Source organism: Microcaecilia unicolor, chromosome 8 (genome assembly GCF_901765095.1).
Source record: "Microcaecilia unicolor chromosome 8, aMicUni1.1, whole genome shotgun sequence".
Lineage (NCBI taxonomy): Eukaryota > Metazoa > Chordata > Amphibia > Gymnophiona > Siphonopidae > Microcaecilia > Microcaecilia unicolor.
In genome coordinates this window covers 219,898,816-219,921,743 of record NC_044038.1, presented here as the reverse complement: position 1 = coordinate 219,921,743, position 22,928 = coordinate 219,898,816, and the positions used below count along the sequence as shown (strand labels likewise).

The 22,928-nt window shown below is 44.6% G+C and overlaps 1 protein-coding gene across 2 annotated transcripts in view; it reads left to right on the top strand.

Annotated features, from left to right (window-relative positions):
* Positions 1-22,928, top strand: part of NCOA3 (nuclear receptor coactivator 3) — a 252,633-nt gene that overhangs the window by 129,292 nt on the left and 100,413 nt on the right. For both annotated transcript variants that reach the window (XM_030211264.1, XM_030211262.1), the window contains exon 3: positions 8,151-8,195. The gene's annotated coding sequence lies outside the window, so the exon portion shown is untranslated. The remainder of the gene's footprint in view (positions 1-8,150; positions 8,196-22,928) is intronic.

The window sequence follows — 22,928 nt, the reverse complement described above, 5'->3', positions numbered from 1 at the left end:
AATTGAACTCAGTTCCCCAGGATCAAAGTCCGCTGCACTAACCACTAGGCTACTCCTCCACTCATTCCACCAATAAGATCCAACCTCATCAGTGATGTCACAATGGCTTGATTGCCCGATACTTGGCTCACTTCTGATATTGTGATGTCAGAAGGGAAAGGGGGACAGGGAAATGGGACTTGATATACTGCCTTTCTGAGCTGCAGTGGGAATTGAACTCAGTTCCCCAGGATCAAAGTCCACTGCACTAACCACTAGGCTACTCCTCCTTCCAGAGCAACAGCTTCTAGGAAAGTGAAACTCAGTCATTTCTGTGCGTTAGTTATTTACAGAAAGAACAGTGTTTCTGATCTGCTACATTGGGTCTAAAACGAGCTGAAAAAAAAAAGGGAACATAGATTAAATAGGTCTGTAGGAATAGTTTATTAGTAATGCAGTATAAGTAGAGTTTTTCCAATTTTAGGTTTTTACTGATGACATCAATAAAATATCCCTGGAGCCCCCCCCCCCCCCCAAAAAAAAAGGTGTTTAATGTTTTTTCCAGTACTTATCTAATACTTCCCCCCCCCCCCCCAATATTATCGCATCTTTCCCATTGCCTGCCTTAGGTCTTCCGCTCTGCTTTTTGTGTCGATGATTCCTTAGCTGCAGTAATGCGTGTGTTTGATTTTTACTGGAAAAGGAACTTAGCAATGGCACCTGTGCCGTGAAAATAAACAAAAAAAACCAAAAAATCCCACTGATGTTTTTTGGGGATTCTACTACTATTACTACTACTACTATTTAGCATTTCTATAGCGCTGCACAAACATAGAAGAAAGACAGTCCCTGCTCAAAGAGCTTACAATCTAATAGACAAAAATAAAGTAAGCAAATCAAATCAATTAATGTGTACAGGAAGGAGGAGAGGAGGGTAGGTGGAGGCGAGTGGTTACGAGTCAAAAGCAATGTTAAAGAGGTGGGCTTTCTGTCTAGATTTAAAGGTGGCCAAGGATGGGGCAAGACTTAGGGGCTCAGGAAGTTTATTCCAGGCGTAGGGTGCAGCGAGACAGAAGGCGCGATTCTCAAATAATCCCCTAATTGGCTAGAAAATAAACACCAAAATTGATAGTGTATAAGCCCTTAGAAGTTCTAACTTTGTTCTGGTGACCAGTGAGAAAGTATAACCTGGTCAAACTGGCAATCGGGGAATAACTTATAAAGGAACGCCTACGTGAGAAGGCCAAAAAGGTACCTATGTATAAAGGCAACACAGACGCTGATCTACCTTTTCTAAAATAGGCAACCAGAAGCAGTCTCAATAGTGCAGAAAAGCCAACTCATAAATTTACACCTCCGAAAAAGGTGCTCCAAGTGTACTTGGCCCCTGAAGAACTTATATTAAGGCTTCTGGCTGAAGGAGGGAGAACATGGGTGACCGTCATCGGAAGAGCTGAATAAGTTAATTAAATGGAAGGATGGATTATAATGACAAATAAGACAAAATTGAGGCAGTAGAAGTGAAGTCCTCCCCTCTCCTGAGTATTGTAGACAGGTGAATGATTTGGCTGTTGAATAAAAATGAAAACATGTGCTTGAACGTAAGAGAGAATTTATTTATTGCATTTGTATCCCACATTTTCCCACCCATTGGTAGGTTCAGTGTGGCTTACATGTTATAAAAGGGGCAGTTACAGAGTTACAATTTAGTTGACATGTACTTCTAATACGGATGTTTAATCGTATCGTAGGCTGTGTTTACAGTTATTGTGGAGGAATGGGTAGAAGTTTGGGGGAGTGCTTTGTTGTTTTCCATTTCTGAGGTTATATTGAAATGTTTCGGTTGTTTGAGATTAGGCAGAAGTGGTGGGGAGGAACTTAAACGGGTGTGTTTTTAGGTGTTTCCTGACGTTTAGGTGGTAGTTCATGAGTTTCAGGTCCTTTGGCAGCGAATTCCAGAGTTGGGTGCTGTCGCGTCCGCTGCTTCCTCCGGCGCCTCCGCCGCGGGGGGCGGGAACCGGCGTCCACTGTGGCGAGGGGCGGCGATTCGGGGGCCGCGGCGATGGCCGCTCGGCCCGGGGCCGAGGCCGGCGATTGCGGCCGCCGATCTCTCGGTCGCCGATTGTAGGGGCAGTGTTTGCACTGGGGGAGGAGGCGGTGCCCGGGCGCGTTGGCCGGCGTCCTCGTCTCTCCCGGGCGCGGGGGTTTGGAGCTCCGCCTCTGAGGTACTGGATTGGGCAGACAGAGCCAATCAGAAGGGCTCTGTCAATAGCCAGGCTCGGGTTGGTTGGCTATACCTGCGGGGGCGGGGCGGCTGATGCTGTGCAGTACTTAAAGGAAGAGGCTGAGTTAGAACTTTGCTTCCGGTTCTGTTCCCGAGGCCTGTGTTCCTCTGCATTCCTCGTTCTTCTGGTTTTGACCTTTGGACTGTTCCTGGTTTTCCCTGCTCGCTGCCTGCCTTGACCTCTTGCCGGATCTTGACTTCGTTGCCTGCTGCCTGCCCTGAACTTTGCCCGTTATTGGATGTTCTCTTTCTCCATCTGCCCTCTGCTCTCCTGGTCCCTGTCCGGGTCAGCTCGGCACCCCGCGGTTCCTGAAGTCCCGTTGACCGCCTGCAGCTGGGGGCTCAACCCTTGGTGAACGGCGGTCGCCGCGGGTGAAGACTTGGGGTTGCTCGGCTGTTCCTTAAGGTCCCTCGGGGCCTTACGGGACTGGTAGCCAATGTAGACTTTGAAGGAGGGGTTTCGCATTTTTGAAGCGTCTTTCCGTAGGTAAGTCTGGCTGCTGGATTTTGTGCTGTTTGTAGTTTTCTTATGAAAAATGAATGTGTACTAGTTGTTGTGTAGACATGATTTTTTTTAAAGGTTGACTTTAAGAAACTTGACTTCTTTCTGTAGAAGTTAGCAGTGAATTCTCTGTAGTCCTTCTGAGTTAGTATGGTGATAGTGAGAAGCTATTTCTGCCTCAATGCATTGATGCAGTAGACGAGGAAACCGCATACATGGACTCGACCTTTGACATTTCATCCAGCCTGCAAGTGTGGTAGGCTACAGCACAGTTACTTTCAAAATGTCTAAGAGTGGGAAGGATACATTTTTTTTGACATAAGCAGCAGAACAAAGGCAAAAACAGTGTTTTGCTTTGTATTTGGGGGGGGGGGGGGGGCCTTCACGTTCAAAAGATCATGCATGCTCTAATATCTACAGTATAAAGCGTGGCTATAAATAGCGTGGGCTATTGTTACCTTATTTCTGATGGAGGAAATCAGCCTCTGTATCCCCGATCCAGGAAACTTTTACTTCTGGTTGTTTCGGGATAGAATCTTCATCGGCTCAAAAACCTCCTTAGGTGCAACTACACTCCAAATTTATCTATTGCATTTTTTTTAATGAAAAGTGTTTTGCACTTATCTTAATTTTGGTCTAGCAATATTGCAGTATTGCGTCCGACCGGGTCCCGTTTCACCGTCTTTGGCTTTCTCAAGGAAATGACCTTGTACTGCATACGCTCTAATATTTGCTCTTGCCTCGGCGCGATTTCACGCTATTCACAGCCAAGTTTTATATTGAAGTCACACTTATTTCTAATTCAGTGGTTGAGTTCAACTTGATGTTGTTAGTGCTCTAATATCTAGACAGTATAACCTTGCACATTGGCACTCGCTAGCAGACTCTGTTCTTTTTCTGAAGGTTCACTTTATTGCTAATAAATGTATGTAATTTACTTACAGTTCATAGTAGAAATTCAGGTTTGCTGCCCTAAGGCAAGAGACCTTGAATTTCTGAATGTTACAGCTGAAGGAGAAGATGGAATTATGGCGAGAGAGGCTTTATTGCAAAGTTAGAGAAGTTGGTGGATGAATTACTACTACTGCTTATTATTTCTATAGCGCTACTAGACGTACGCAGCGCTGTACACTTGAACATGAAGAGACAGTCCCTGCTCGACAGAACTTACAATCTAATTAGGACAGACAAACAGGACAACAAGAGATAAGGGAATATTAAAGTGAGGATGATAAAATAAAGGTTCTGAACAAGTGAATAAGGGTTAGGAGTTAAAAGCTGCATCAAAAGGTGGACTTTTAGCTTAGATTTGAAGACGGCCAGAGATGGAGCTTGACATACCTGCTCAGGAAGTCTATTCTGGGCATATGGTGCAGCAAGATTAAAGGAACGGAGTCTGGAGTTAGCGGTGGAGCAGAAGGGTGCAGATAAGAGAGATTTACCCAGTGAACGGAGTTCCCGGGGAGGAATGTAGGGAGAGATGAGAGTGGAGAGGTACTGAGGAGCTGCAGAGTGAATGCACTTATCAGTCAATAAGAGGAGTTTGAACTGAATGCGGAAACGGATAGGAAGCCAGTGAAGTGACTTGAGGAGTCCAGAAGTATAATGCAGGGGCTGTGCAGTAATTTATGCATACAAATATTTTCCAGAGATGGGGGAAACGGTAGAACTAGAGGACGTGAATTGAGATTATAGGGTGGTAGAATTAAGAGTAACATCAGAAACTACTTTTTCTTGGAGAGGGTGGTGGATGCTCTCCTGTTGGAGGCGGTGGAGATGAAAATGGTGACGGAATTCAAAAATGCATGGGATAAACACAGAGGATCCTTATATGGATTTAAAACAAAACTTTGTTGTTTTAAATGGTAGTTGGGAAGTAAGGCCAGTGCTGGCAGACTTCTACGGTTTGTGTTCCAGATATGGCAAAACACGGCAGACTTTTGGAAGACTGGGCATCCAAATGGCAGATGGAATTTAATATGAACAAATGAAAAGTGATGCACATTGGGAAGAATAATCCAAATCATAGTTACCTGATTCTAGGGTGCATCTTTGGAGTTGGCACTCAAGAAAAGGTCTATGTGTCATAGTAACATAGTGGATGACGGCAGAAAAAGACCTGCATGGTCCATCTAGTCTGCCCAACAAGATAAACTCATATGTGCTACTTCTTGTGTATACCTTACCTTGATTTGTATCTGCCATTTTCAGGACACAGACCGTAGAAATCTTGCCCAGTACTAGCCCCACCACCCAAACACCAGCGGCTAAGCTTCTGAGGATCCATTCCTTTTGCACAGGATTCCTTTATGTTTATCCCACGCATGCTTGGGATAAACATAAAGGAATTCAGTGTATACAGTGCATTGAAATTTTCTGCCTAGTGTGCAGCGGCAGCCAAAAAAGCAAACAGAATGCTAGGAAGAATTAGGAAAGAGATGGTGGGTAAATAAGACCAGGAATACTGTAATGCCTCTGTATTGCCTCATGGTGTGTGTGACCTCACCTTGAGTATTACGTTCATTTCTGGTTGCCGTATCTCAAAAAAGATGTCGTGGAATTAGAAAAGATTCAAAAAAGAGCGACCAAAATGATGATGAGGTTGGAACTCCTCTTGTATAAGGAAAGGCAAAAAAGTTTAGGACTCTACAGTTTAGGAAAGAGACAGCTGAGGGGAGAATGATTGAGGTTTACAGAATCCTGAATGGTGTAGAACAGGTAAAAGTGAATCGATTTTTCACACTTCCAAAAAGTACAAAGGCTAGGGGACACTCAACGGAAGTTACATGAAAATACTTTAAAAATAAAAGGATGTGGTAACAGCGGTTAACATATCTGGGTTTAAAAATAGGTGTGTTCAAGTTCCTGGCGGAAAAGTCCATAGTCTGCTATTGAGGTAGACATAGGGAAGCCACTGCTTGCCCTGGGATTGGTAGCATGGAATGTTGCTACTATATGGGTTTCCGTCAGGTACTTATGACCTGGGTTGGCCACTGTTGGAAACAGGATACTAGTCTAGATGGAACATTGGTCTGACCCAGTATGGCTATTCTTATGCTCTATTGTCTGTGTCTCGATTATGGAAAGAGAGATTTGGATGGGCAGGTATGGGCACTTCCCAACAGTTGGGAAGTAGGACCAGTGCTGGGAACACCTCTACGGTTTGTGACCTGAGAATGGCAAGGACAGATCAAGCACAAGTATCTTCTTTATGTATATATGACATTTCATATGCCATTCACAGGAAACATCATGGTAACCACTGGCTTGTGTAGGCTTCTACTGATCTGCCAGCTCAGTTTCCCTCAGGACTGGAAATTCCTGAAGATGATTATTTTTATTTTCATGGGTGTGGTTTTTTTTTTCGTTTTTTTAAATATGATTATTTTGTTACTCGGGGACAATTTCTCCAAATGGGTTAGCTTTACACATACCATGACAGGAATGAAAGTCACTCCTAAGCCAGGGTATGTGGAGTATAATCTCAGTCTCTCAAATGCACTGCTGACAATCGCTCTTGTACTTGAATTGTGCCATTGAGATCCTCTTTCTGGAGTTCATAAAATGTAACAGGTATAGGCAACTTATCCAGGTGCACTTGGAAGTTCTTTGCGCTCAAGCTCACGGCACCCAAAACAATGAGAGATACTTCTGTATCTTTCTGCCATATTTTCTTGGAATCTGACTGCATTTCTTGGTTCTTAAAGATCTTCAATAGACTCTTTTATACAAAATTCAGTACAGGCTTTAATTCCAAAGGTAGGTAATCAAATACTATACACACTGAAAAACAGCCTAACACAGTCACACAGGTGATGTTTAAATTACAAGATAACAGGAATACCCTCAGAAACCAAGGCTCCCGCCAGGGTCTAGCCAACAAGACACCGTTAAATTTGTAACCATAGTGAGTGGAGGAGTGGCCTAGTGGTTAGGGTGGTGGACTTTGGTCCTGGGGAACTGAGGAACTGAGTTCGATTCCCACTTCAGGCACAGGCAGTTCCTTGTGACTCTGGCAAGTCACTTAACCCTCCATTGCCCCATGTAAGCCGCATTGAGCCTGCCATGAGTGGGAAGTGCGGGGTACAAATGTACAAAAATAAAAAAATAGAAGCAGGAAGTATACCCTATGAAAGTGATTAAGTCACAAACACAAAGTCTTTCTTAAGACAGCGGTGTCTTGTTGGCTAGACCCTGGCGGGAGCCTTGGTTTCTGAGGGTATTCCTGCTATCTTGTAATTTAAACATCACCTGTGTGGTTGTGTTAGGCTGTTTTTCAGTGTGCATAGTCTTAAAGATCTTCCCCTGAGTAGTTGCTTGGGACCGACACCTCTATAATCAATGTCGTTCTGGTGTTTTTCTCTTTTATTACTATGTTGTAGAGAATAATTGGGTAGTTGGCCCAGTTGTCCTTGTGGCCAATGGGGATAGACTGTGAAATCTGTGAAATGCATTGGTTTTTAGCTTAGTTCACTTGTCCGTAGCAAAACATTGATGTGTTGATGTACTAGATCCAAAACGCAGCAAACCAGCAAAATTGGGGGTTAGCCCACTTGGTCTGTAAGACCATCCAGTTGGCATCTGTCACAAGTGAGTCAAACATTGTCTGTCAAAGGTTCTTGGCAGTGGTGTAGCTAGGTGGGGCCATGGGGGCCTGGGGTCCCCCTTCCCCCCAATTTGCTCTGGGCTCCTGGTTGACCAGCTGAAGACTTTGTCCTATTCTGGTTTGTGGCACCGCCGCCGCATTGCCTTCCCTGCTCTTTCTTCCCCTCATGTCCGACACGCTCAGCCCTGCTCTCTCTTCCCCTCATGTCCGGCACGCTCCTTTTAGTGAAACTGAGCATGCAGTCTGAACATGCCGGACATGAGGGGAAGACAGAGCAGGGTGGGCAATGTGGCATCGCTGGACAAAGTCTTCAGCTGGTGGGGGTTGACCCCGCCAGCCAAGATGTTACAGCGGTAGCAGTGGGCGGTGGAGGGGGGGCAGCGGCGGCAGAGGAGGGGCGGCGGTGGGGCAGTGGCCAAAATGTACCCCCCCCACCTTAGACTCTGGCCCCCTCCCACCTCAAGGTCTGGCTATGCCCCTGGTTCTTGGACTGGGAAAGAGCAGCAAAGCTAAGGATGCAGATGGGTCCTGCAATGTCTTGAGGTATTAACGATGGAAATGTACCAGCTGCTGACAGGGTAGACATTTTGTGGTTTAAACAAGAGAAATCTGAGGGGTTTTGTTTTCCTGTAAATTACATTTCCTGTTTTCATGAGAAGCATGAGCCACAAGTATGATTTCTCTCTCTCTCTCTCTCTCCCCCCCTCCCCTTGTTGGTTGTTAGGTTGCTGAGAATAAAACTGGCTAATTTGCATTTTTACTATTTTTTTTTTTTAAAGGTTGTCTTGAGGGGAGCATCGTCTTCCTCGTGATTGGCTAGGCAGGTAAGAATGTTCACTTCTGTGATGTCTGTCAGCTTGGTGTGTACAGTCTGCGAAACAGCCTCTTGTATATGTGGAACGGAAACTGATGTGTTGGTAGAGAGAGGTAATACTGTACAATAATTGCCGTGTTTGCTTCATGTTTAATCAATCTCATTAAGCACCTTTGAATTAGCAAGGCTTCAGTGGCCACGAGCGTGATACTGTGGGTTTGGTAACTGTATAGTTAGCTTCTGCGTACAAATGCTTCAGCAATCATTGTTTATGGAGTTGATCTAATCACAGAGCTTCTTACAAAAGTTAGAATGCCGATTCTGGTTTTTTTTTTTTTTTTTAAATTTATTGGTAAGTGGCAATATAGACATGGCCATTCTGTAAAAAAAAAAAAAAGCATGACCAGGTTGCAAACTTTATTAAAAAAGTTATTTATGAGACCTGGTTTGAGTATTTAAAAGCTGTTAGGTTGGAGCTTTAAAATCTGTGGCTTTCCTACTTTAAAAGTAATTTAGTACTAGCCCTCCTGCCCCTCCCATCCCCTTTCTCCAAAGCAGTCACCTGTCTGGGAGGCAGGCTTTTGTTGCAAAGCAGAGGGGTATTAAGGTGTTGTAATAACAGCATTGGTTTCACAGCTAAACACAATCTACAGATCTGTGGTTGCTTAGGTAGAAAAGGCAACGGGCAAAGCCAGAAGGATGCTCGGATGCATAGGGAGAGGGATGGCCAACAGGAAAAAAAAAAAAGAGGTGATAATGTCCTTGTATAAGTCTCTGGTGAGGTCCAATTTAGCATACTGTGTGCAGTTCTGGAGTCCGCACCTACAGAAAGATATCAACAGGATGGAGGCGGTCCAGAGGGCGGCTACAAAATTGGTCAGTGGTCTCTGTCACAAAGCATATAGGGACAGGCTTATAGACCTCAATATGTATAAGAAAAAAAAGAGAGAGGGGACATGATAGAGACATTTAAATACCTCTGTGGCATTAAAGTACGGGAGGTGAGCCTTTTTCAAATGAAGGAAAACTCTGGAATGAGAGGGCATAGGATGAAGTTAAGAGGAAATAGGCTCAGGAGTAACCTCGTTCACAGAAAGGGTGGTAGACACGTGTAATGGCCTCCCAGGGGAAGTTGTGGAGACGTGTACTGTGTCTGAATTTAAGAAAGCATGGGACAGGTATGTAGGATATCTTAGGAAAGGAAGGGCTAGTGATGACTGAGTATGGGCAGACTGGATGGGCCATTCTTCCATCCTGCCAGACCAGTTCTGACATACAGATTATGTCCTCCAACCACCAGCAGTGGCATGGGGGGGTGACCTGTACATCTGCATTAATCTAGCAGGATGGAAGAACTAACGTTTTACTACTACTACTATTTAGCATTTCTATAGCGCTACAAAGCGTACGCAGCGCTGCACAAACATAGAAGAAAGACAGTCCCTGTTCAAAGAGCTTACAATCTAGTAGACAAAAAATAAAGCAAACAAATCAATTAATGTGTAGAGGAAAGAGGAGAGGAGGGTAGGTGGAGGCGAGTGGATACAAGTGGTTACGAGTCAAAAGCAATGTTAGAGGTGGGCTTTCCACAGGTATGTCTGGTCTGGAAGGATTCAAAGGAAGGAAATTAACAATAAGCTTAAATTTCACTGCAATTTTTACAGAAACATCTGTATGGAAATAAAACTATGTGAAGTGATAACGTATGAATGGTCTTCCGGACACGTGGGCTAACCCATTTTTCATACCTGAGGTGTTGACCGTGTGGCCAATGAAGATAGCCTGTTAAGCTAAAATTGAAGGAGGTATTTGTATGAAAAAAATGTTCAGTTGAAGTAATCTCTGCAGAATTATTGGCCATTCGGTCATATTTTGGGCCATTTGATGGAGGAAATGTGTTTCAACAACATATACCCTAAGGCCCCTTCACACAAGAAATTTGTATTAAAGCAAGTTAATGTACATGGAAAAGAGATTTTTTAAGTCTTTTTTTTTTTTTTTTCTTAACATTAGCTCCACCTTCTGCACAAACGGATGTTATCCCTCCCTACCAGCACCACCTGCTGGTAGAAAGGGATAACACCATTTTGTACAGAACAGTGTCACTGACAAATTGAAAATTATCCAGTAAGACATAATTTCTCCTGAGCTTAGAACAGAGTAAGAGTGAGAATAAAATGAATTGTTAGAGAACAAATAAAATAGTTGAGTGGTGACAATAACTTTTTATAAGATGGACAAATGTTTCAAAATGGTGAGCTTGGGAGACTTAAGGGTCCCCCTTAGAGGCAAGGTCTGAAAGTTCCCCAAGCTTAGCTGTAAAATAGGTGTAATTTCTACCCCAACAATTTTACTGGTCATTTTTTATAATTAGTTTAGTTGTTCTGTTGGTTAAACTATTGGTTTACAAGTCTGAAGTGGTCCTTTGTCCTGAGGCTGTGTATGTGACCTTGGACAGTTGACCTTATCTCCTTGTGCAACTCTTTCCCTCAGCTGCCAGGCCATTCATTCCGTGCTTTGTTGGTCATTTTCAAGCTTCTGAGGTTGATGAACTGAAAGTGAATTGGGATTCTGTTTAGATCCAAAGAAATGGCAGATTTATTGTAATGAAGGACACCATATAAAACCAAAGTTCTTAACCTTGGGCTTGGGGCACCAAAGCCCCCAGCTGCTCTGCTTTTGAGGATGTCTATAATAAATATAGCAACACTCTTGGTCTTATTTGGTAGACTGACTCCTAGTGGTGCATCACAAAGATTTTTTTTAAAGGGTGGGGGGGGGGGGGGTGGAAGAGCGCCGCTAGATTATCAGGGATTGTTGGGAGGGTGGGCTGCTAGACTATCAGGGATTTGTTGTTTTTTTTTTAAAGTCGGTTTGGTTTGTGTGTGTGTGGGGAGGGTGCTAGATTACCAGTTAACCTTTTTTTTTTAAATTTTTTTTTTTGTTGGGGACGGGGGTGTCAGATGGAGAGGGGCTCTCAGCTTACCCCTTTTTGCTATCTCAGTCCTGAGTGTTTTTCTGATGTAAGTTTCTGTACTAGGGAAGCTGGAACTCCTCCTTCCATAGAAATGCATTGGAGCATTTTTTTGTGTGTGTGTGTGGGGGGGGGGGGGGGGGGCAGGAGCTTATTTCTCTGGAACCCCAGGTCTGATTTGGCCCGTTTTCAAATTTTAATGTTTCTTTTTTAGTGATTTTTTTTTCTTTAAACTCATGCCAGGTTTTCTCATTTAAATTTTCGGAGAGTTTTATCCCTAGACAAATGGACATTCTCAGTCGTCCTTGTACAATATTTTCCAACTTCCATATTACCGGAGGGTACAGAATACAGTTTATAGTCTGCCAAGTTTTCTTTTGCTAAAAGATGTGAATGAAAGAGGGCTGGATGGGAATGACGTATGGGATCGTATGTGATCGTTTATCCAAGACTAGCCGTTAAGCCCGTTAAAACGGGCGAGATTTGTGTTTTGCAAAATGTAATAATTCTCACCTCCATCCATGTGCAGCAAACCTCCTCTCTCCCCTGCCCTCCCCTCCCCCCGATCCATGTCCAGCAACCATCCTCTTTCCCCTGCCCTCCCCCCATGTCCAGCAGGCCTCCTCTCTCCCCTGGCCTCACCCCGTCCACTGATCCTCCCCCCCCATATCCAGCAACCCTCCTCTTTCCCTTGGCCTCCCCCCTCCCCTGTCCACCAACCATGCCCTCTCCCCCCTGCCCTCCCCCCATGTCCAGCTACCCTCCTAGCCGTCGCTCCCTCCCCCCTCCGTGCAGGGGGCCCGATAAGGAGGGGGGTGGGAACGGAGGCGGGGATGGGGGAGGGTGGAGGTTGGTGCGCGCGATGTTCGTTTCCAGGCTCCAGCGGCAGCGTCCGACTCCCTGTTCTGCCCTCTGACGTCATCACTTCTTGACACGAGGGCGGGACAGAGAGGGAAGTCTCTACTGCGCATTTGTGGGTGAGTCGGTCACTTGCCATTTATATGTTTGATGGTAAAGAGCCAGGACTGACTTAAATAGTGCGTCACGTGCTACAACCACCTGAGCTTCTGCAGTTGTGATATTTGTTTAGCGCCATCTCTGAAGACCTTGGGAATTCATAGTAATAATCAACTCAATTTCCAAACTAATATTTCCTTTTTAGTAAGGAAATATATATTTTTATATTTCAACATTTTTATTGATGATTCCACAGCATGACAACAGCACACAAAGTCGTTTTACAGTGCATTGTAAACGTAACATAAACATTTGATTAAACACTGTGAGTTTTGTCCTCATCAAACAGTTTTTGAAACTTTTTTCTCCCCCCCTCCCCTGTACCCTCGCCCCCCCCCCCCCATGCTTAACTTTTATCTGCCCCAGGATTCCTACTCCGAAGATCCTATTGACCATGCACCTCCTCTGGGCTTCAGCAGTACACCATTGCACTGGTTGGTGTCTCCTATTTTGCTCAGCCTTGTGTTTCAACAGAAACCCTTTCCTATTCCCTAGTAATGTATACTTTTATGTTCAATAATAAAAAGCCGTGTACTTCTGCTCAGACCTTTCCCCCCTTCCCCCCCCGATCCCCCCTCCCCCCTCCCATTCTGCACCCCCCTCTACCCTCCCCCTCCCTTCCCTCCATGCAACGCTCAAAGTATCGTGTAGTCAATACTACTTTTGCCAGGGGAGTTTATTTAAAATTTGACTGCGCGCTCGTGGCGAGATGGTGTTCAAATACGTCCCCCACACTGCTAAGAATCTCCGCTGCCTTCCCGGTGTCAGGCCCGCACCTCTGGCCTCCCATATCATCAGTTCGTGAAGTTTATTCCTCCAATGCCAGAAGGAGGGAGGGTGATCCTGCAACCAGTATTGTAAGATGCACTTCTTCCCTACAATGCACGCCTTCCCTAAAAATAGCTTCTCCCCTCGTGTACATAGACTCCACATCCTGGGCGCACTGAATATTGCTCTTTCAAACGTTAATGTAAAATTCCTACTTAGTACCTCTTGTAAAAACCTGGAGATCGCCGCCCAATATCTAGAGATACTTCCACATTGCCACAGTCCATGGGCCAGTGTAGCCTCACCGCTTGTGCATTTGAGACAGCAACGTGAATCAGTTACCCCCATGTGAGCAGCCTGTCTCTGGGAAACATAAGCCCTATGCACCACCCGAAAATGACACTCCTGGAGTTCTGCACTGTGGACCAACTGTGGTCCACTTTTAAGGGCTGTCAATAACAAGTGCGCAGGTATCGGCCTTCCCATCTCTCTGCTCCATCTGTCTGCCACCACCTGTAAGTCACGAGCTTTTTCTTTATTGCATAGTTCTCTATGGAACCCTGCTACCGACACTTGTCCCTCTGCATCTCCTTCCAGGAGTGTTCTTAGTTGTTCACCAAAAGCAACCGATAGGCTCTCCGATGGCAGTGATCTCACGTAATGCACCAGCTGCCTATAGGCCAATATGCTTAATGGGCCCCATCCTCCCAACCCCGCAAAAGTCTGGTAATCTACCAGCGAACCATCCTGCTGGAGTAGGTCTGCCAATCTTGTTATTCCCTTATTGATTAATTGACGAAACACCTTAGAATCCCTCCCTGGTTCAAATTCTAGATTCCCTTGTATAGGAAGCCATACACTACTCGTGGGATTTTGTTGCCACAGCGGCAATAGTGTTCTCCATAGCTGCCATATTGGACGCAGCAATATACTGTCCCGAAAGTGTATCGGCTGTTTCCTCCTGGATGCGTGTAACAAAGATGCTACATTCCAGGGGTCAAAGTAATTTTTTTCCATTTCCAGATCGAGATAAGTGCTAGTTTCCAACAACCAGTCTTTGAGATATCTGAGTAAACAGGCTTGATTGTATTTCTGAAAATCTGGAAATCCCAGCCCTCCAAGCCTTGAATTACCTATCACCAGTTTCCATTTCATTTTTGCCTTCCTACCCCCCCAGCAAAATCCTGCCGCCATTTTATAGAATGTCTCCAAATCTTGTTTATTAATCCACAGTGGTAAAGCCTGCATTACATAAAGCCACCTTGGAAAAACAATCATTTTTAACAAGTGTACCCTACCATAAAAGGACACCGGTAAAGCTGACCACTTTGTCAATTGGTCTTTCGTTTCCTGTAGAAGCTTGGTTATATTTAGCTTATATATCTGTGCGGTGTTCATTGTCAATTGTATTCCCAAATATCGAAACCTGCCTGTCGCCCACCTCAATGGGAAATCTCCTTCCCACATACCTCTTACTTCTTCTGAGCTGGCCAGTGCCTCCGATTTCAACAAATTTAATCTAAATCCAGAAAAATCTCCGTACTCCACTAAACTCTCCATTAGATTTCCCAACGAGGTCTTAGGCTCTGTAATAAGCATTAATAAATCGTCCGCAAACGCTGCTGTTTTAAAGGCATGTTTCCCTATGGTTATACCCTTTATACCCTGATTAGATTGAATCTCTCGTAATAATGGGTCCAATGTTAAGACAAAAAGCAATGGGGATAAGGGGCATCCCTGTCTTGTTCCCCTACTTATCGGGAAACTATCAGACAATACTCCGTTTGCGTACACCTGTGCTCGCGGCTCTGCATACAATGCTCTAACTGCCCTCAAAAAACCCCCTCCTATTCCATATGCTTCTAGGACTCCATACATATAGCCCCAATCCACCCGATCAAACGCTTTTTCAGCGTCGAAACTTATTAACATTGCCGGGATTTTCTCCCTCCTAATTTTTTCTAATGCCCCTAATATTCTTCTCATATTTTTTGATATTACCCGCCCCCGGATGAATCCCACCTGTGAGTCAGCTATCAGCGAGGGTAACACTCTGGATAGTCTGTTCGCCATAATTTTAGCGAGGAGCTTCACCTCCACATTAAGCAATGATATTGGGCGGTAAGATTCTGGCTTATCTGCTGGTTTACCCGGCTTCTGAAGAACAATTATTTGAGCTATATTAAGATATCGAGGCAACCTTTCCCGTTGTATAATATTATTGAACACTTCCACCAGTACCGAGCTAATCTCTGATCTTAACAATTTATAAAATTCAGTCCTGAAACCGTCCGGTCCCGGGGCCTTTCCTAGCGCCCCTTGCTGTATTACTAATTCCACTTCTTCCACCGTCACCGAAGCATTTAGTCTGTCTAGGTCGGAGTCCTCTATGCGGGGCAATCCCACACCAGACAGATACGCCTCACTATTGTCCATTATCGTATTCTGTGCCTCATAAAGCCGGGCAAAAAATTCTGTAAAAACCCCATTAATGGCTTTATCTGTATGATGTCTGGTACCCTTGGAATCTATCAGTGTGGTCACCTTTGTCCGTCCTTTGTTTCCTTTGGCTAAACGAGCCATTAAGCCACTACTCTTATTCACAAACCTATAGAGCTGATATTTGTAATAGGCTTGCGATCTTTTCGCCCAGTCATGCAACAGTTCATTTAAATGTTGTTGTGTTTCCAACAATTGTTTTTTCACCCTTGCGTTCTGTGTCTCCCCGAATTGTTTTCGGAGGGAAGTCATTCGTCTTTCCAGGCGTTCCACCTCCCTACGGCGCATTTTTCTCTGATGACTAACATAGGAAATCACCTCCCCTCGTAAAACAGCCTTCGCTGTCTCCCAATATAGATCCGGTTGAGCCCTGTGCTGAGCATTGGCTTCTGCGTATTGTTGCCATTTGGAGACTATAAAAGGCAAAAAACTAGTGTCCTTGTACAAATAAGACGGGAAACACCAACCCCCCTCCCCAGAGACAGGCTCCCCAGCCAACTTCACCTCAACCCATGCATGATCTGACACCATTATGGGGCCTATCTTTGCTTCTTCTACCTGTGTTAATAATTCTGATGATATTAATATATAGTCTATCCGGGACATTGTATTATGCGCTCTAGATATATGTGTATAGTCCCTTTCTAGAGGATTAAGTGTCCTCCAGACATCTATCACTCCCAATGCAGATTCTAGTAAATGCACCCCGCGTTCTGTGCGGGCTACTTCTCTATCAGTAGGTGCTGAGCGATCCAGTTTTGGGTCTGCTACATCATTCATGTCCCCTCCTAACACTATTGGTATATCCCCCAAACTCAATATCTGCTTAATTACTCCTTTAAAGAATTTCCGCTCAAATACATTTGGGGCATATATATTGCACAAGATCATCGGTTGGCGTTCCAGTACTACAGATACTAATATAAACCGTCCTTTTGGATCTGCTATAATTTTCTTTGTTTCCAGGTGTAACCCTTTCTTTATTAGGATCACCACTCCCCCCCTTCTCCCCTCTGCTGGTGCCTCGTATATGGAGCCTACCCACCATTTTTTCAATTTTTGATGTTCCCTCGTGGAGAGGTGCGTCTCCTGTAGGAAGGCAACGGAGGTCCCCCTGTCCCTTAAAATCTTTAGCAATTTTTGTCTCTTAATGGGTGAGTGTATTCCCCCCACATTCCATGAGGTGAACTTTACATCTGGCATTTTAGCCTATTCCTTCCCTTTCCCTTCGGGATTTATTGTCCAAAGAATCCATTCCCATCATCTCGTATCTAAGAGAGTGTCCCAGCCTCCACTCTCCCAGCTTAAAGGTCTTTATACTCGTGCCACTTCTCCCTTTATTTGCCCCCTCCGATCCTTTTAGCATTGCCCTCCCCTTTCCCCTCCCTCCTTCCTCCCCTATCCCCTTTCCCTCCCTCCCCCCCGCCCTCTCTTCCCCTCATTGTTCCGGATTCTACCCAGAACCCTTCCATACTTGGGCTAAAGGTCGCCCTTCCTCTTATTAGTTTTCTTCCTGTCTCCCCCCCTATCTTCCATCCATATCTCCTCCCTATCCCTTGCTGACAGTCCTACTGCTATATATTCCACCCCTCCTTGAATGCCTTTGCTGCTACCACTACCCAACCCCTCCGGAGCACCACTAGGGGCTCCACAGCGTTGTGCAGCATAACATGCCCTAGCTGAACCCCCCCCCCCCATTTTCAACCAGGCCTAGATCATTGTTTTCATTTGGGGATTACATTCTTCTGAGGGTCCCTCCCTCCTTAACTTGTTTAACTCAACCTTCTATAAATTAACTTTAACTCCCTTACTAATTAAACCCTTCCCTTCCTGTTAACAGATTGCTTTCATAAATCTCTGATCATACTGTCCAGTCATTTTATGTTTTTCAATGCTTTTTTCCCATCAGTCATCTTTTACATTTTCTCTCAGATTTATATTCCCATACATCCATCAGACTTTTCAATAATATGTTACTATTGTGCTCTTTTCTACGTTGTTTTCTACATATTTACAGTAGACAAAAATAGCATTATACAGATATATATCTCCCCCTCCCCTCACTTTTGTTTATTCAATGTCTTTTAACTTTTAGGCCAGCTCTCTACAAATGTTCAACTTATATATATCACTAATCATTTTCTCTCCGACCTGCTCTAGTGGGGTATCATTTCAGCAGATGGCCAGACTGTCCTGTGCAGCTTCAGTGCATATGAATTCAGCCATACATTTGCCTCTCCCCGCTAATTACACTGTTCTTTTTACCCTCTTGTTGCCTTCAGTATCCTGCTCCTTACTACTCCGTCTGTATCTTCATTTAGTCTGCTGCAGGTCTCTCGCTCCCCAGTTGCTCCACAAAACTTTTTGCATCATCCACTTTGTCAAAGAAGTGCACTCGACCCTGATCGCTTACTTTAAGCTTTGCTGGGAACAGTAGGCTGAAGCGTACTTTGTGCTCAATCAACTTGGTGCATATTGGCACAAACGCCTTCCTTGCTGCCGCTACTTTGGTAGAATAGTCTTGGAACACAAGAATTTTGCTGTTTTGGTAGCGTAGTTGTTTACCTCCTCTGGTCGCTTGCAACACCCGCATTTTATGTGCATCGTTGAGTATTTTAAGGATGGTTACTCTGGGTCGCGCCTCTCCCTCGCGCCTTGGGCCTAGTCTGTGAGCCCGTTCCACTCGGAGTTCCCCCGCTAGATCAGGAAGTTCAGCCGCCTCTGGAATCCATTTCTCTAGAAAACTCCTCAAATCTTTGTCTCCGAGTGCTTCTGGCAACCCGACCAGTCTTAAGTTATTTCTTCGCGAGCGATTTTCAATATCCTCGAACCTCTCCTCCAGCAGCTTGAGGCGTTTTTGTAAAGCTGGGCTCTCCTCCTCTAGCTTCTGCACTGTGTCTTCCACGTGGCCAACACGCTGCTGCACCTCTTTCAAACCAGACGCTATGGTGGCGTACCGTTCCTCCATGCCTTCAAGCTTCTCTAATATTTGTTGGAATTTACAGTCCACCGACTGCTCTACTGCCTCCGTTACCTCACGGCTGATATCCGCCGCCCATTGTGGGTTCGGAGTCGGAGACGGCGGCTGGCTCTTGTCCGCCATCTTTGCCTCCGCTCCTCGTCCCTTCTCACGACTCTCCTTCCTTACTGATTTCGAGGCCATCCGCTTTTGGGCTTATTGCGTTTTGCTCACCACAACCGCCCCGTTATTCCGTGCTTATTTTGAGTCCGTTTCGGGGGGAGACAGGTTAATTATTTGTATCTGTTCTATCGGGCGCCTCGGAGCAATGAGTGCACACGTCCTCACTCCTCCATAGCCCAACCGGAAGTCCGGAAATATATATTTTTAAATGAAACAGGTTAGTTCGATCTCTCTTGACTCATGATGCACTGAGAAAACTCCTCCACTCGTTTATTTTAAGAAGTTTGGATTACTGTAATTCACTTTTTTCTGGTCTCCGAGAACAGGACATTAAACGATCACAACTTGTCCAAAACACTGCTTGTAGAATTACTGTTTGGTGCTACTTCTGATCGTGTTACTCGTCTATTAAGGCCGGAACTTTGGTTCCCGATATTGGCAAGTAATCCTTTTAAAATCCTTACGCTTGTCCAGAAAAACTGTTCCTCCGAAACATTTCTTTTCTGATATTTTGTGTCCTATATCCTCGCACAATCTGTACGATCTTTTACAGCAGGAGCTACTAATAGTACCTTCACTTCATCAAATCTGCTTTGAGCATGCACACGCTTCCTTTTTTTTTTTTTTTTTTAAGTCATTGCCTCTTCGCTGCTGATTTTAGGTACCAGTATTTATGGCAGCCATAGACATGGCATAGGTGGTCACGCCTAAAGTTAGGCCTTCAACTGTGGACTTGTGCTAGTATTTTATCATGGATTTGGTTCCCAACTCTGCCGTCATAGAATACTAGCTTTGCACCCATTTGTAAAGGAGTGTGGTAGCCGTGTTAGTCCACTCTTAAGGTTATCAATAGAAATCAAACAAAATAAAACATGGAAAAGAAAATAAGATGATACCTTTTTTATTGGACATAACTTAATACATTTCTTGATTAGCTTTCGAAGGTTGCCCTTCTTCGTCAGATCGGAAATAAGCAAATGTGCTAGCTGACAGTGTATATAAGTGAAAACATTCAAGCATTACTATGACAGTCTGACAGGGTGGGAGGATGGGGGTGGGTCGGAGGTATGCATGGGGACATCAAAGCATATCATTGATATTCTAACAGGATGGGTGTGGATAGGAGAGGGGAGGGTGATCAACAGAGACATACAGCTTTATGGTTTATAATGGGCTAGGAACCCCAGATCCTTGTTAAGTCCTTTCTGTTGGGTGTTAAAATATTCAATCATTCTGACTTCAAAGGTCTTACGTTCTTGTATGGTTTTAAAGTTACCTTTCAGTATTCTCACTGTGAAGTCACTGGTACAGTGTCCTGGTCCTGTATAATGTTGACCAACAGGCTTGGGAACCCTACTGGCACCAGTATTGTTCATGTGATGTCTATGTAAATTGAATCTTGTCTTAAGCATCTGGCCTGTTTCTCCAATATAGCATCCTTCGTTACATTTTTTACACTGAATGATATATACCACATTGGAAGATGAGCAAGTGAAAGATTCCTTTATGTTGAATATCTTTCCTTTGTGGGTAACTGTGGGGTCCTGTGAAATATTTTGGCATAGTTTGCAACTGGATAGATTACAGGGACGTGTGCCCTTCTGTTCCTTTTCAGTCTGTGATGGAAGTTTACTTCTGATTAGCTTGTGTTTTAAGTTGGGTGGTTGTCGGAAGGCCAGTACTGGTGGGGATGGGAATATCTCTTTCAGTAATTCATCCTCCTGGAGTATAGGTTGTAGATCTCTTATGATTTTCCTCAGTTTTTCCAGCTCTGGATTGTATGTCACTACAAGGGGAATTCTGTCTGTGGATTTTTTCTCCTTGTACTGTAGCAGATTCTCCCTGGGTGTTTTGTAGAATTTGTAGAATGTCCCCCTCCCCCCCTACAGTACACTAATGCACATCCAAATATTTCCTTGCCAGCAGCAGACAGATCCAGAGACTTGTCGGTTATGACCATCTACCTGTAAACTGGTACCAAACTGAATTCTCAAGCACTCAAAAGTGGAGGAAGACTCAATCCCTACGAACGTTGTCAAAGGAAGTTCAACGAGTAGGGTAAGCTGGTTCTTCCAAAGAAAACCAAAGGAGATGCTTATTCAAAAATGTGGTCTTTATTGAAAAAGACACGACTGTCGTGTTTCGGTACCCAAAGCGCCTGTGTCAAGCACAGGTGACAATTGCAAGACCAAAAGCTTTTGCTGACGGATATTACACATGTTCAGTCTACAAGTTGGACAAACTTTGTCTGCCTTTGTTTGGAACTGTCACCTATAGTATAAGACACCAAACATTCTGGTGTGGACGGCGCCAGCTCCCTTGATTGGTGGAGGTTTTTCGTCTGCCTTTGTGGTTTTGGGTTTTGGTTCTCTGCTCCTTCTCACATGGCACTTTCTTGCACAGAAGAAGCCTGGACCTTGCTGCTCCCAGGTCACTTGTGGCTTCTTGTCTGCTCTTGCAACCTTCTTGTCGGCGGCCTTCTCCAGGCTACTCCTGCTGGATGTGTTTTCAGTCTGCCGCTCACTTCTTTTTGAGGCCTGGGCTATGCTATTGTTGGCTGTCCTTTTTTCCTTGGACGAGTGTATTTCTTTCTCGCCTCGAGCTACAGGGCAACGTCTCCTCACGGTTGCCTGGTCTCATTCCTGGCTGCATAGACAGCCTTCGGTTTATGCCTGTGCTTGCAGGGGCATTTGCTGCCCTTTGCTGTATTTACTTCAGAGATGAGATTGCAGTGTTCCTTGTTTGATAGTTATGGCTTTATGCTTCTCGGACTGTGTTTTTTTTCTCCTTCCTGAGACATGGCTATTTTTCTTGTCTCTGATGCGGGGGCAGCTGGTGGCCCATGTCGGCATGAGCATCTAGTGATGTGCTGCTGCAGCAGCAGCCACCTTCTGGTCATGCCGGTCATCCCGGCATGGCCTCCCTAAGGTGGTGATCCCATTGCTTGGGCGTATGTCCTGCAGGTGCATCTCCTCTTCATTCTCTTCTATGGAAGTTCCCCTACGTGGTCCTTGTGACACACATTTTCCAGACCTTGTCCAACTGATTAGTTTCAGCTAGGTGTAAGGCGTCCTTCGTTCTTTCCGTAGCTGTGTCCAATTCACACCATACTTACGGAGTGCTTTACTACAATCCTCTAGATTTGTCTGCTGCTGACAACAAGGAAGGAAAAATGATGTCTTATCTGATGATAATTTTCTTTCCGTTAGTCATAGCAGATGAATCTAGAGTCCCACCCTTTTACGAGGTTGACACTGTCAGTTCAGTCTGTTTCTCTGCTTACGTTTTTTGCTGTGGTTGCGAGTGCATAGTTCTGCTAGTTGACAGGTTTATGCCTCATTTCTGTGAGGAGGGAGAAATGTTTGCCTTATTCTTTCTGCTTTGTTCCGAGAAATGCTGACTGACCAAGAAGCATACCATCCTCTGTGGCAGTGTTCAGTTTGGTACTCTTGATCTCCACCTGCTGGTAGGTGGTCATAATCCACAAGTCTCTAGATTCGTCTGCTGTGACTAAAGAAAAAAAAATGATCAGGTAAGACATTCAATAAACTGCGCCAAACTTTGTGTTGTTTATAGAATAGCGCTTTTTTCGACACTGATATTTTTGGTGGTGAATATAAAATTCACCCCTATATAGCCCCAAATCTGGTGATTATTTAGGTTGTGCTTATAGCAGGTCTTGGTACGTTGCATTTTTTGTTTTCATAGGAAGGGAGGTTGCAAAGCTCACTATGAGATTTCAAGGCGTAATATCTGAAAGAATTGATGAAACCCAGCCCCCCCCCCCCCCCAAGTCCCAATAAAAGGTGGTGGTTGCAGAGAATAGCATTCCAGTGAAGATGCCGGAACAAAGCCCGGAACAGATGGCGAGGGGGATCGCTAGTGAGGCAACAGTGACTTAGGAATGATGTTCATGCCTGTCATAGTTTGCGCAAAAATAACCCATTTGGAGATATTGCCCCCCTGAGACGAGCAATATAGTTGAACACCTCTGTTCCATCCTAGCAAAGGGAGAGAATACTGGGTACCAAATATATTAGCTCCGACAGTCTTTACCTGCCCTGTATTATTTGTGTATATCAATCCATCAAATGTATGTGCATTCTATGCAGTTAAAACAAAACAGTTCCCCTCCAGCAAAAAACAATCACCCTCCATGTGATCCCTGCATTCGTTTTGCCATTTCTTGTGTTTTAAATAATGAATTACAGATGTGAGAGGTGATGATGAAAGGGTTATGGGCTAGACTTTGGTTCTTTGTGGATTTCACAAACTGCTATAAATGATTGCAGTGTTAGTCACTGGGCTTGCTGATTTGGGTAAAAGGTGTTGTTGCCAAAAGT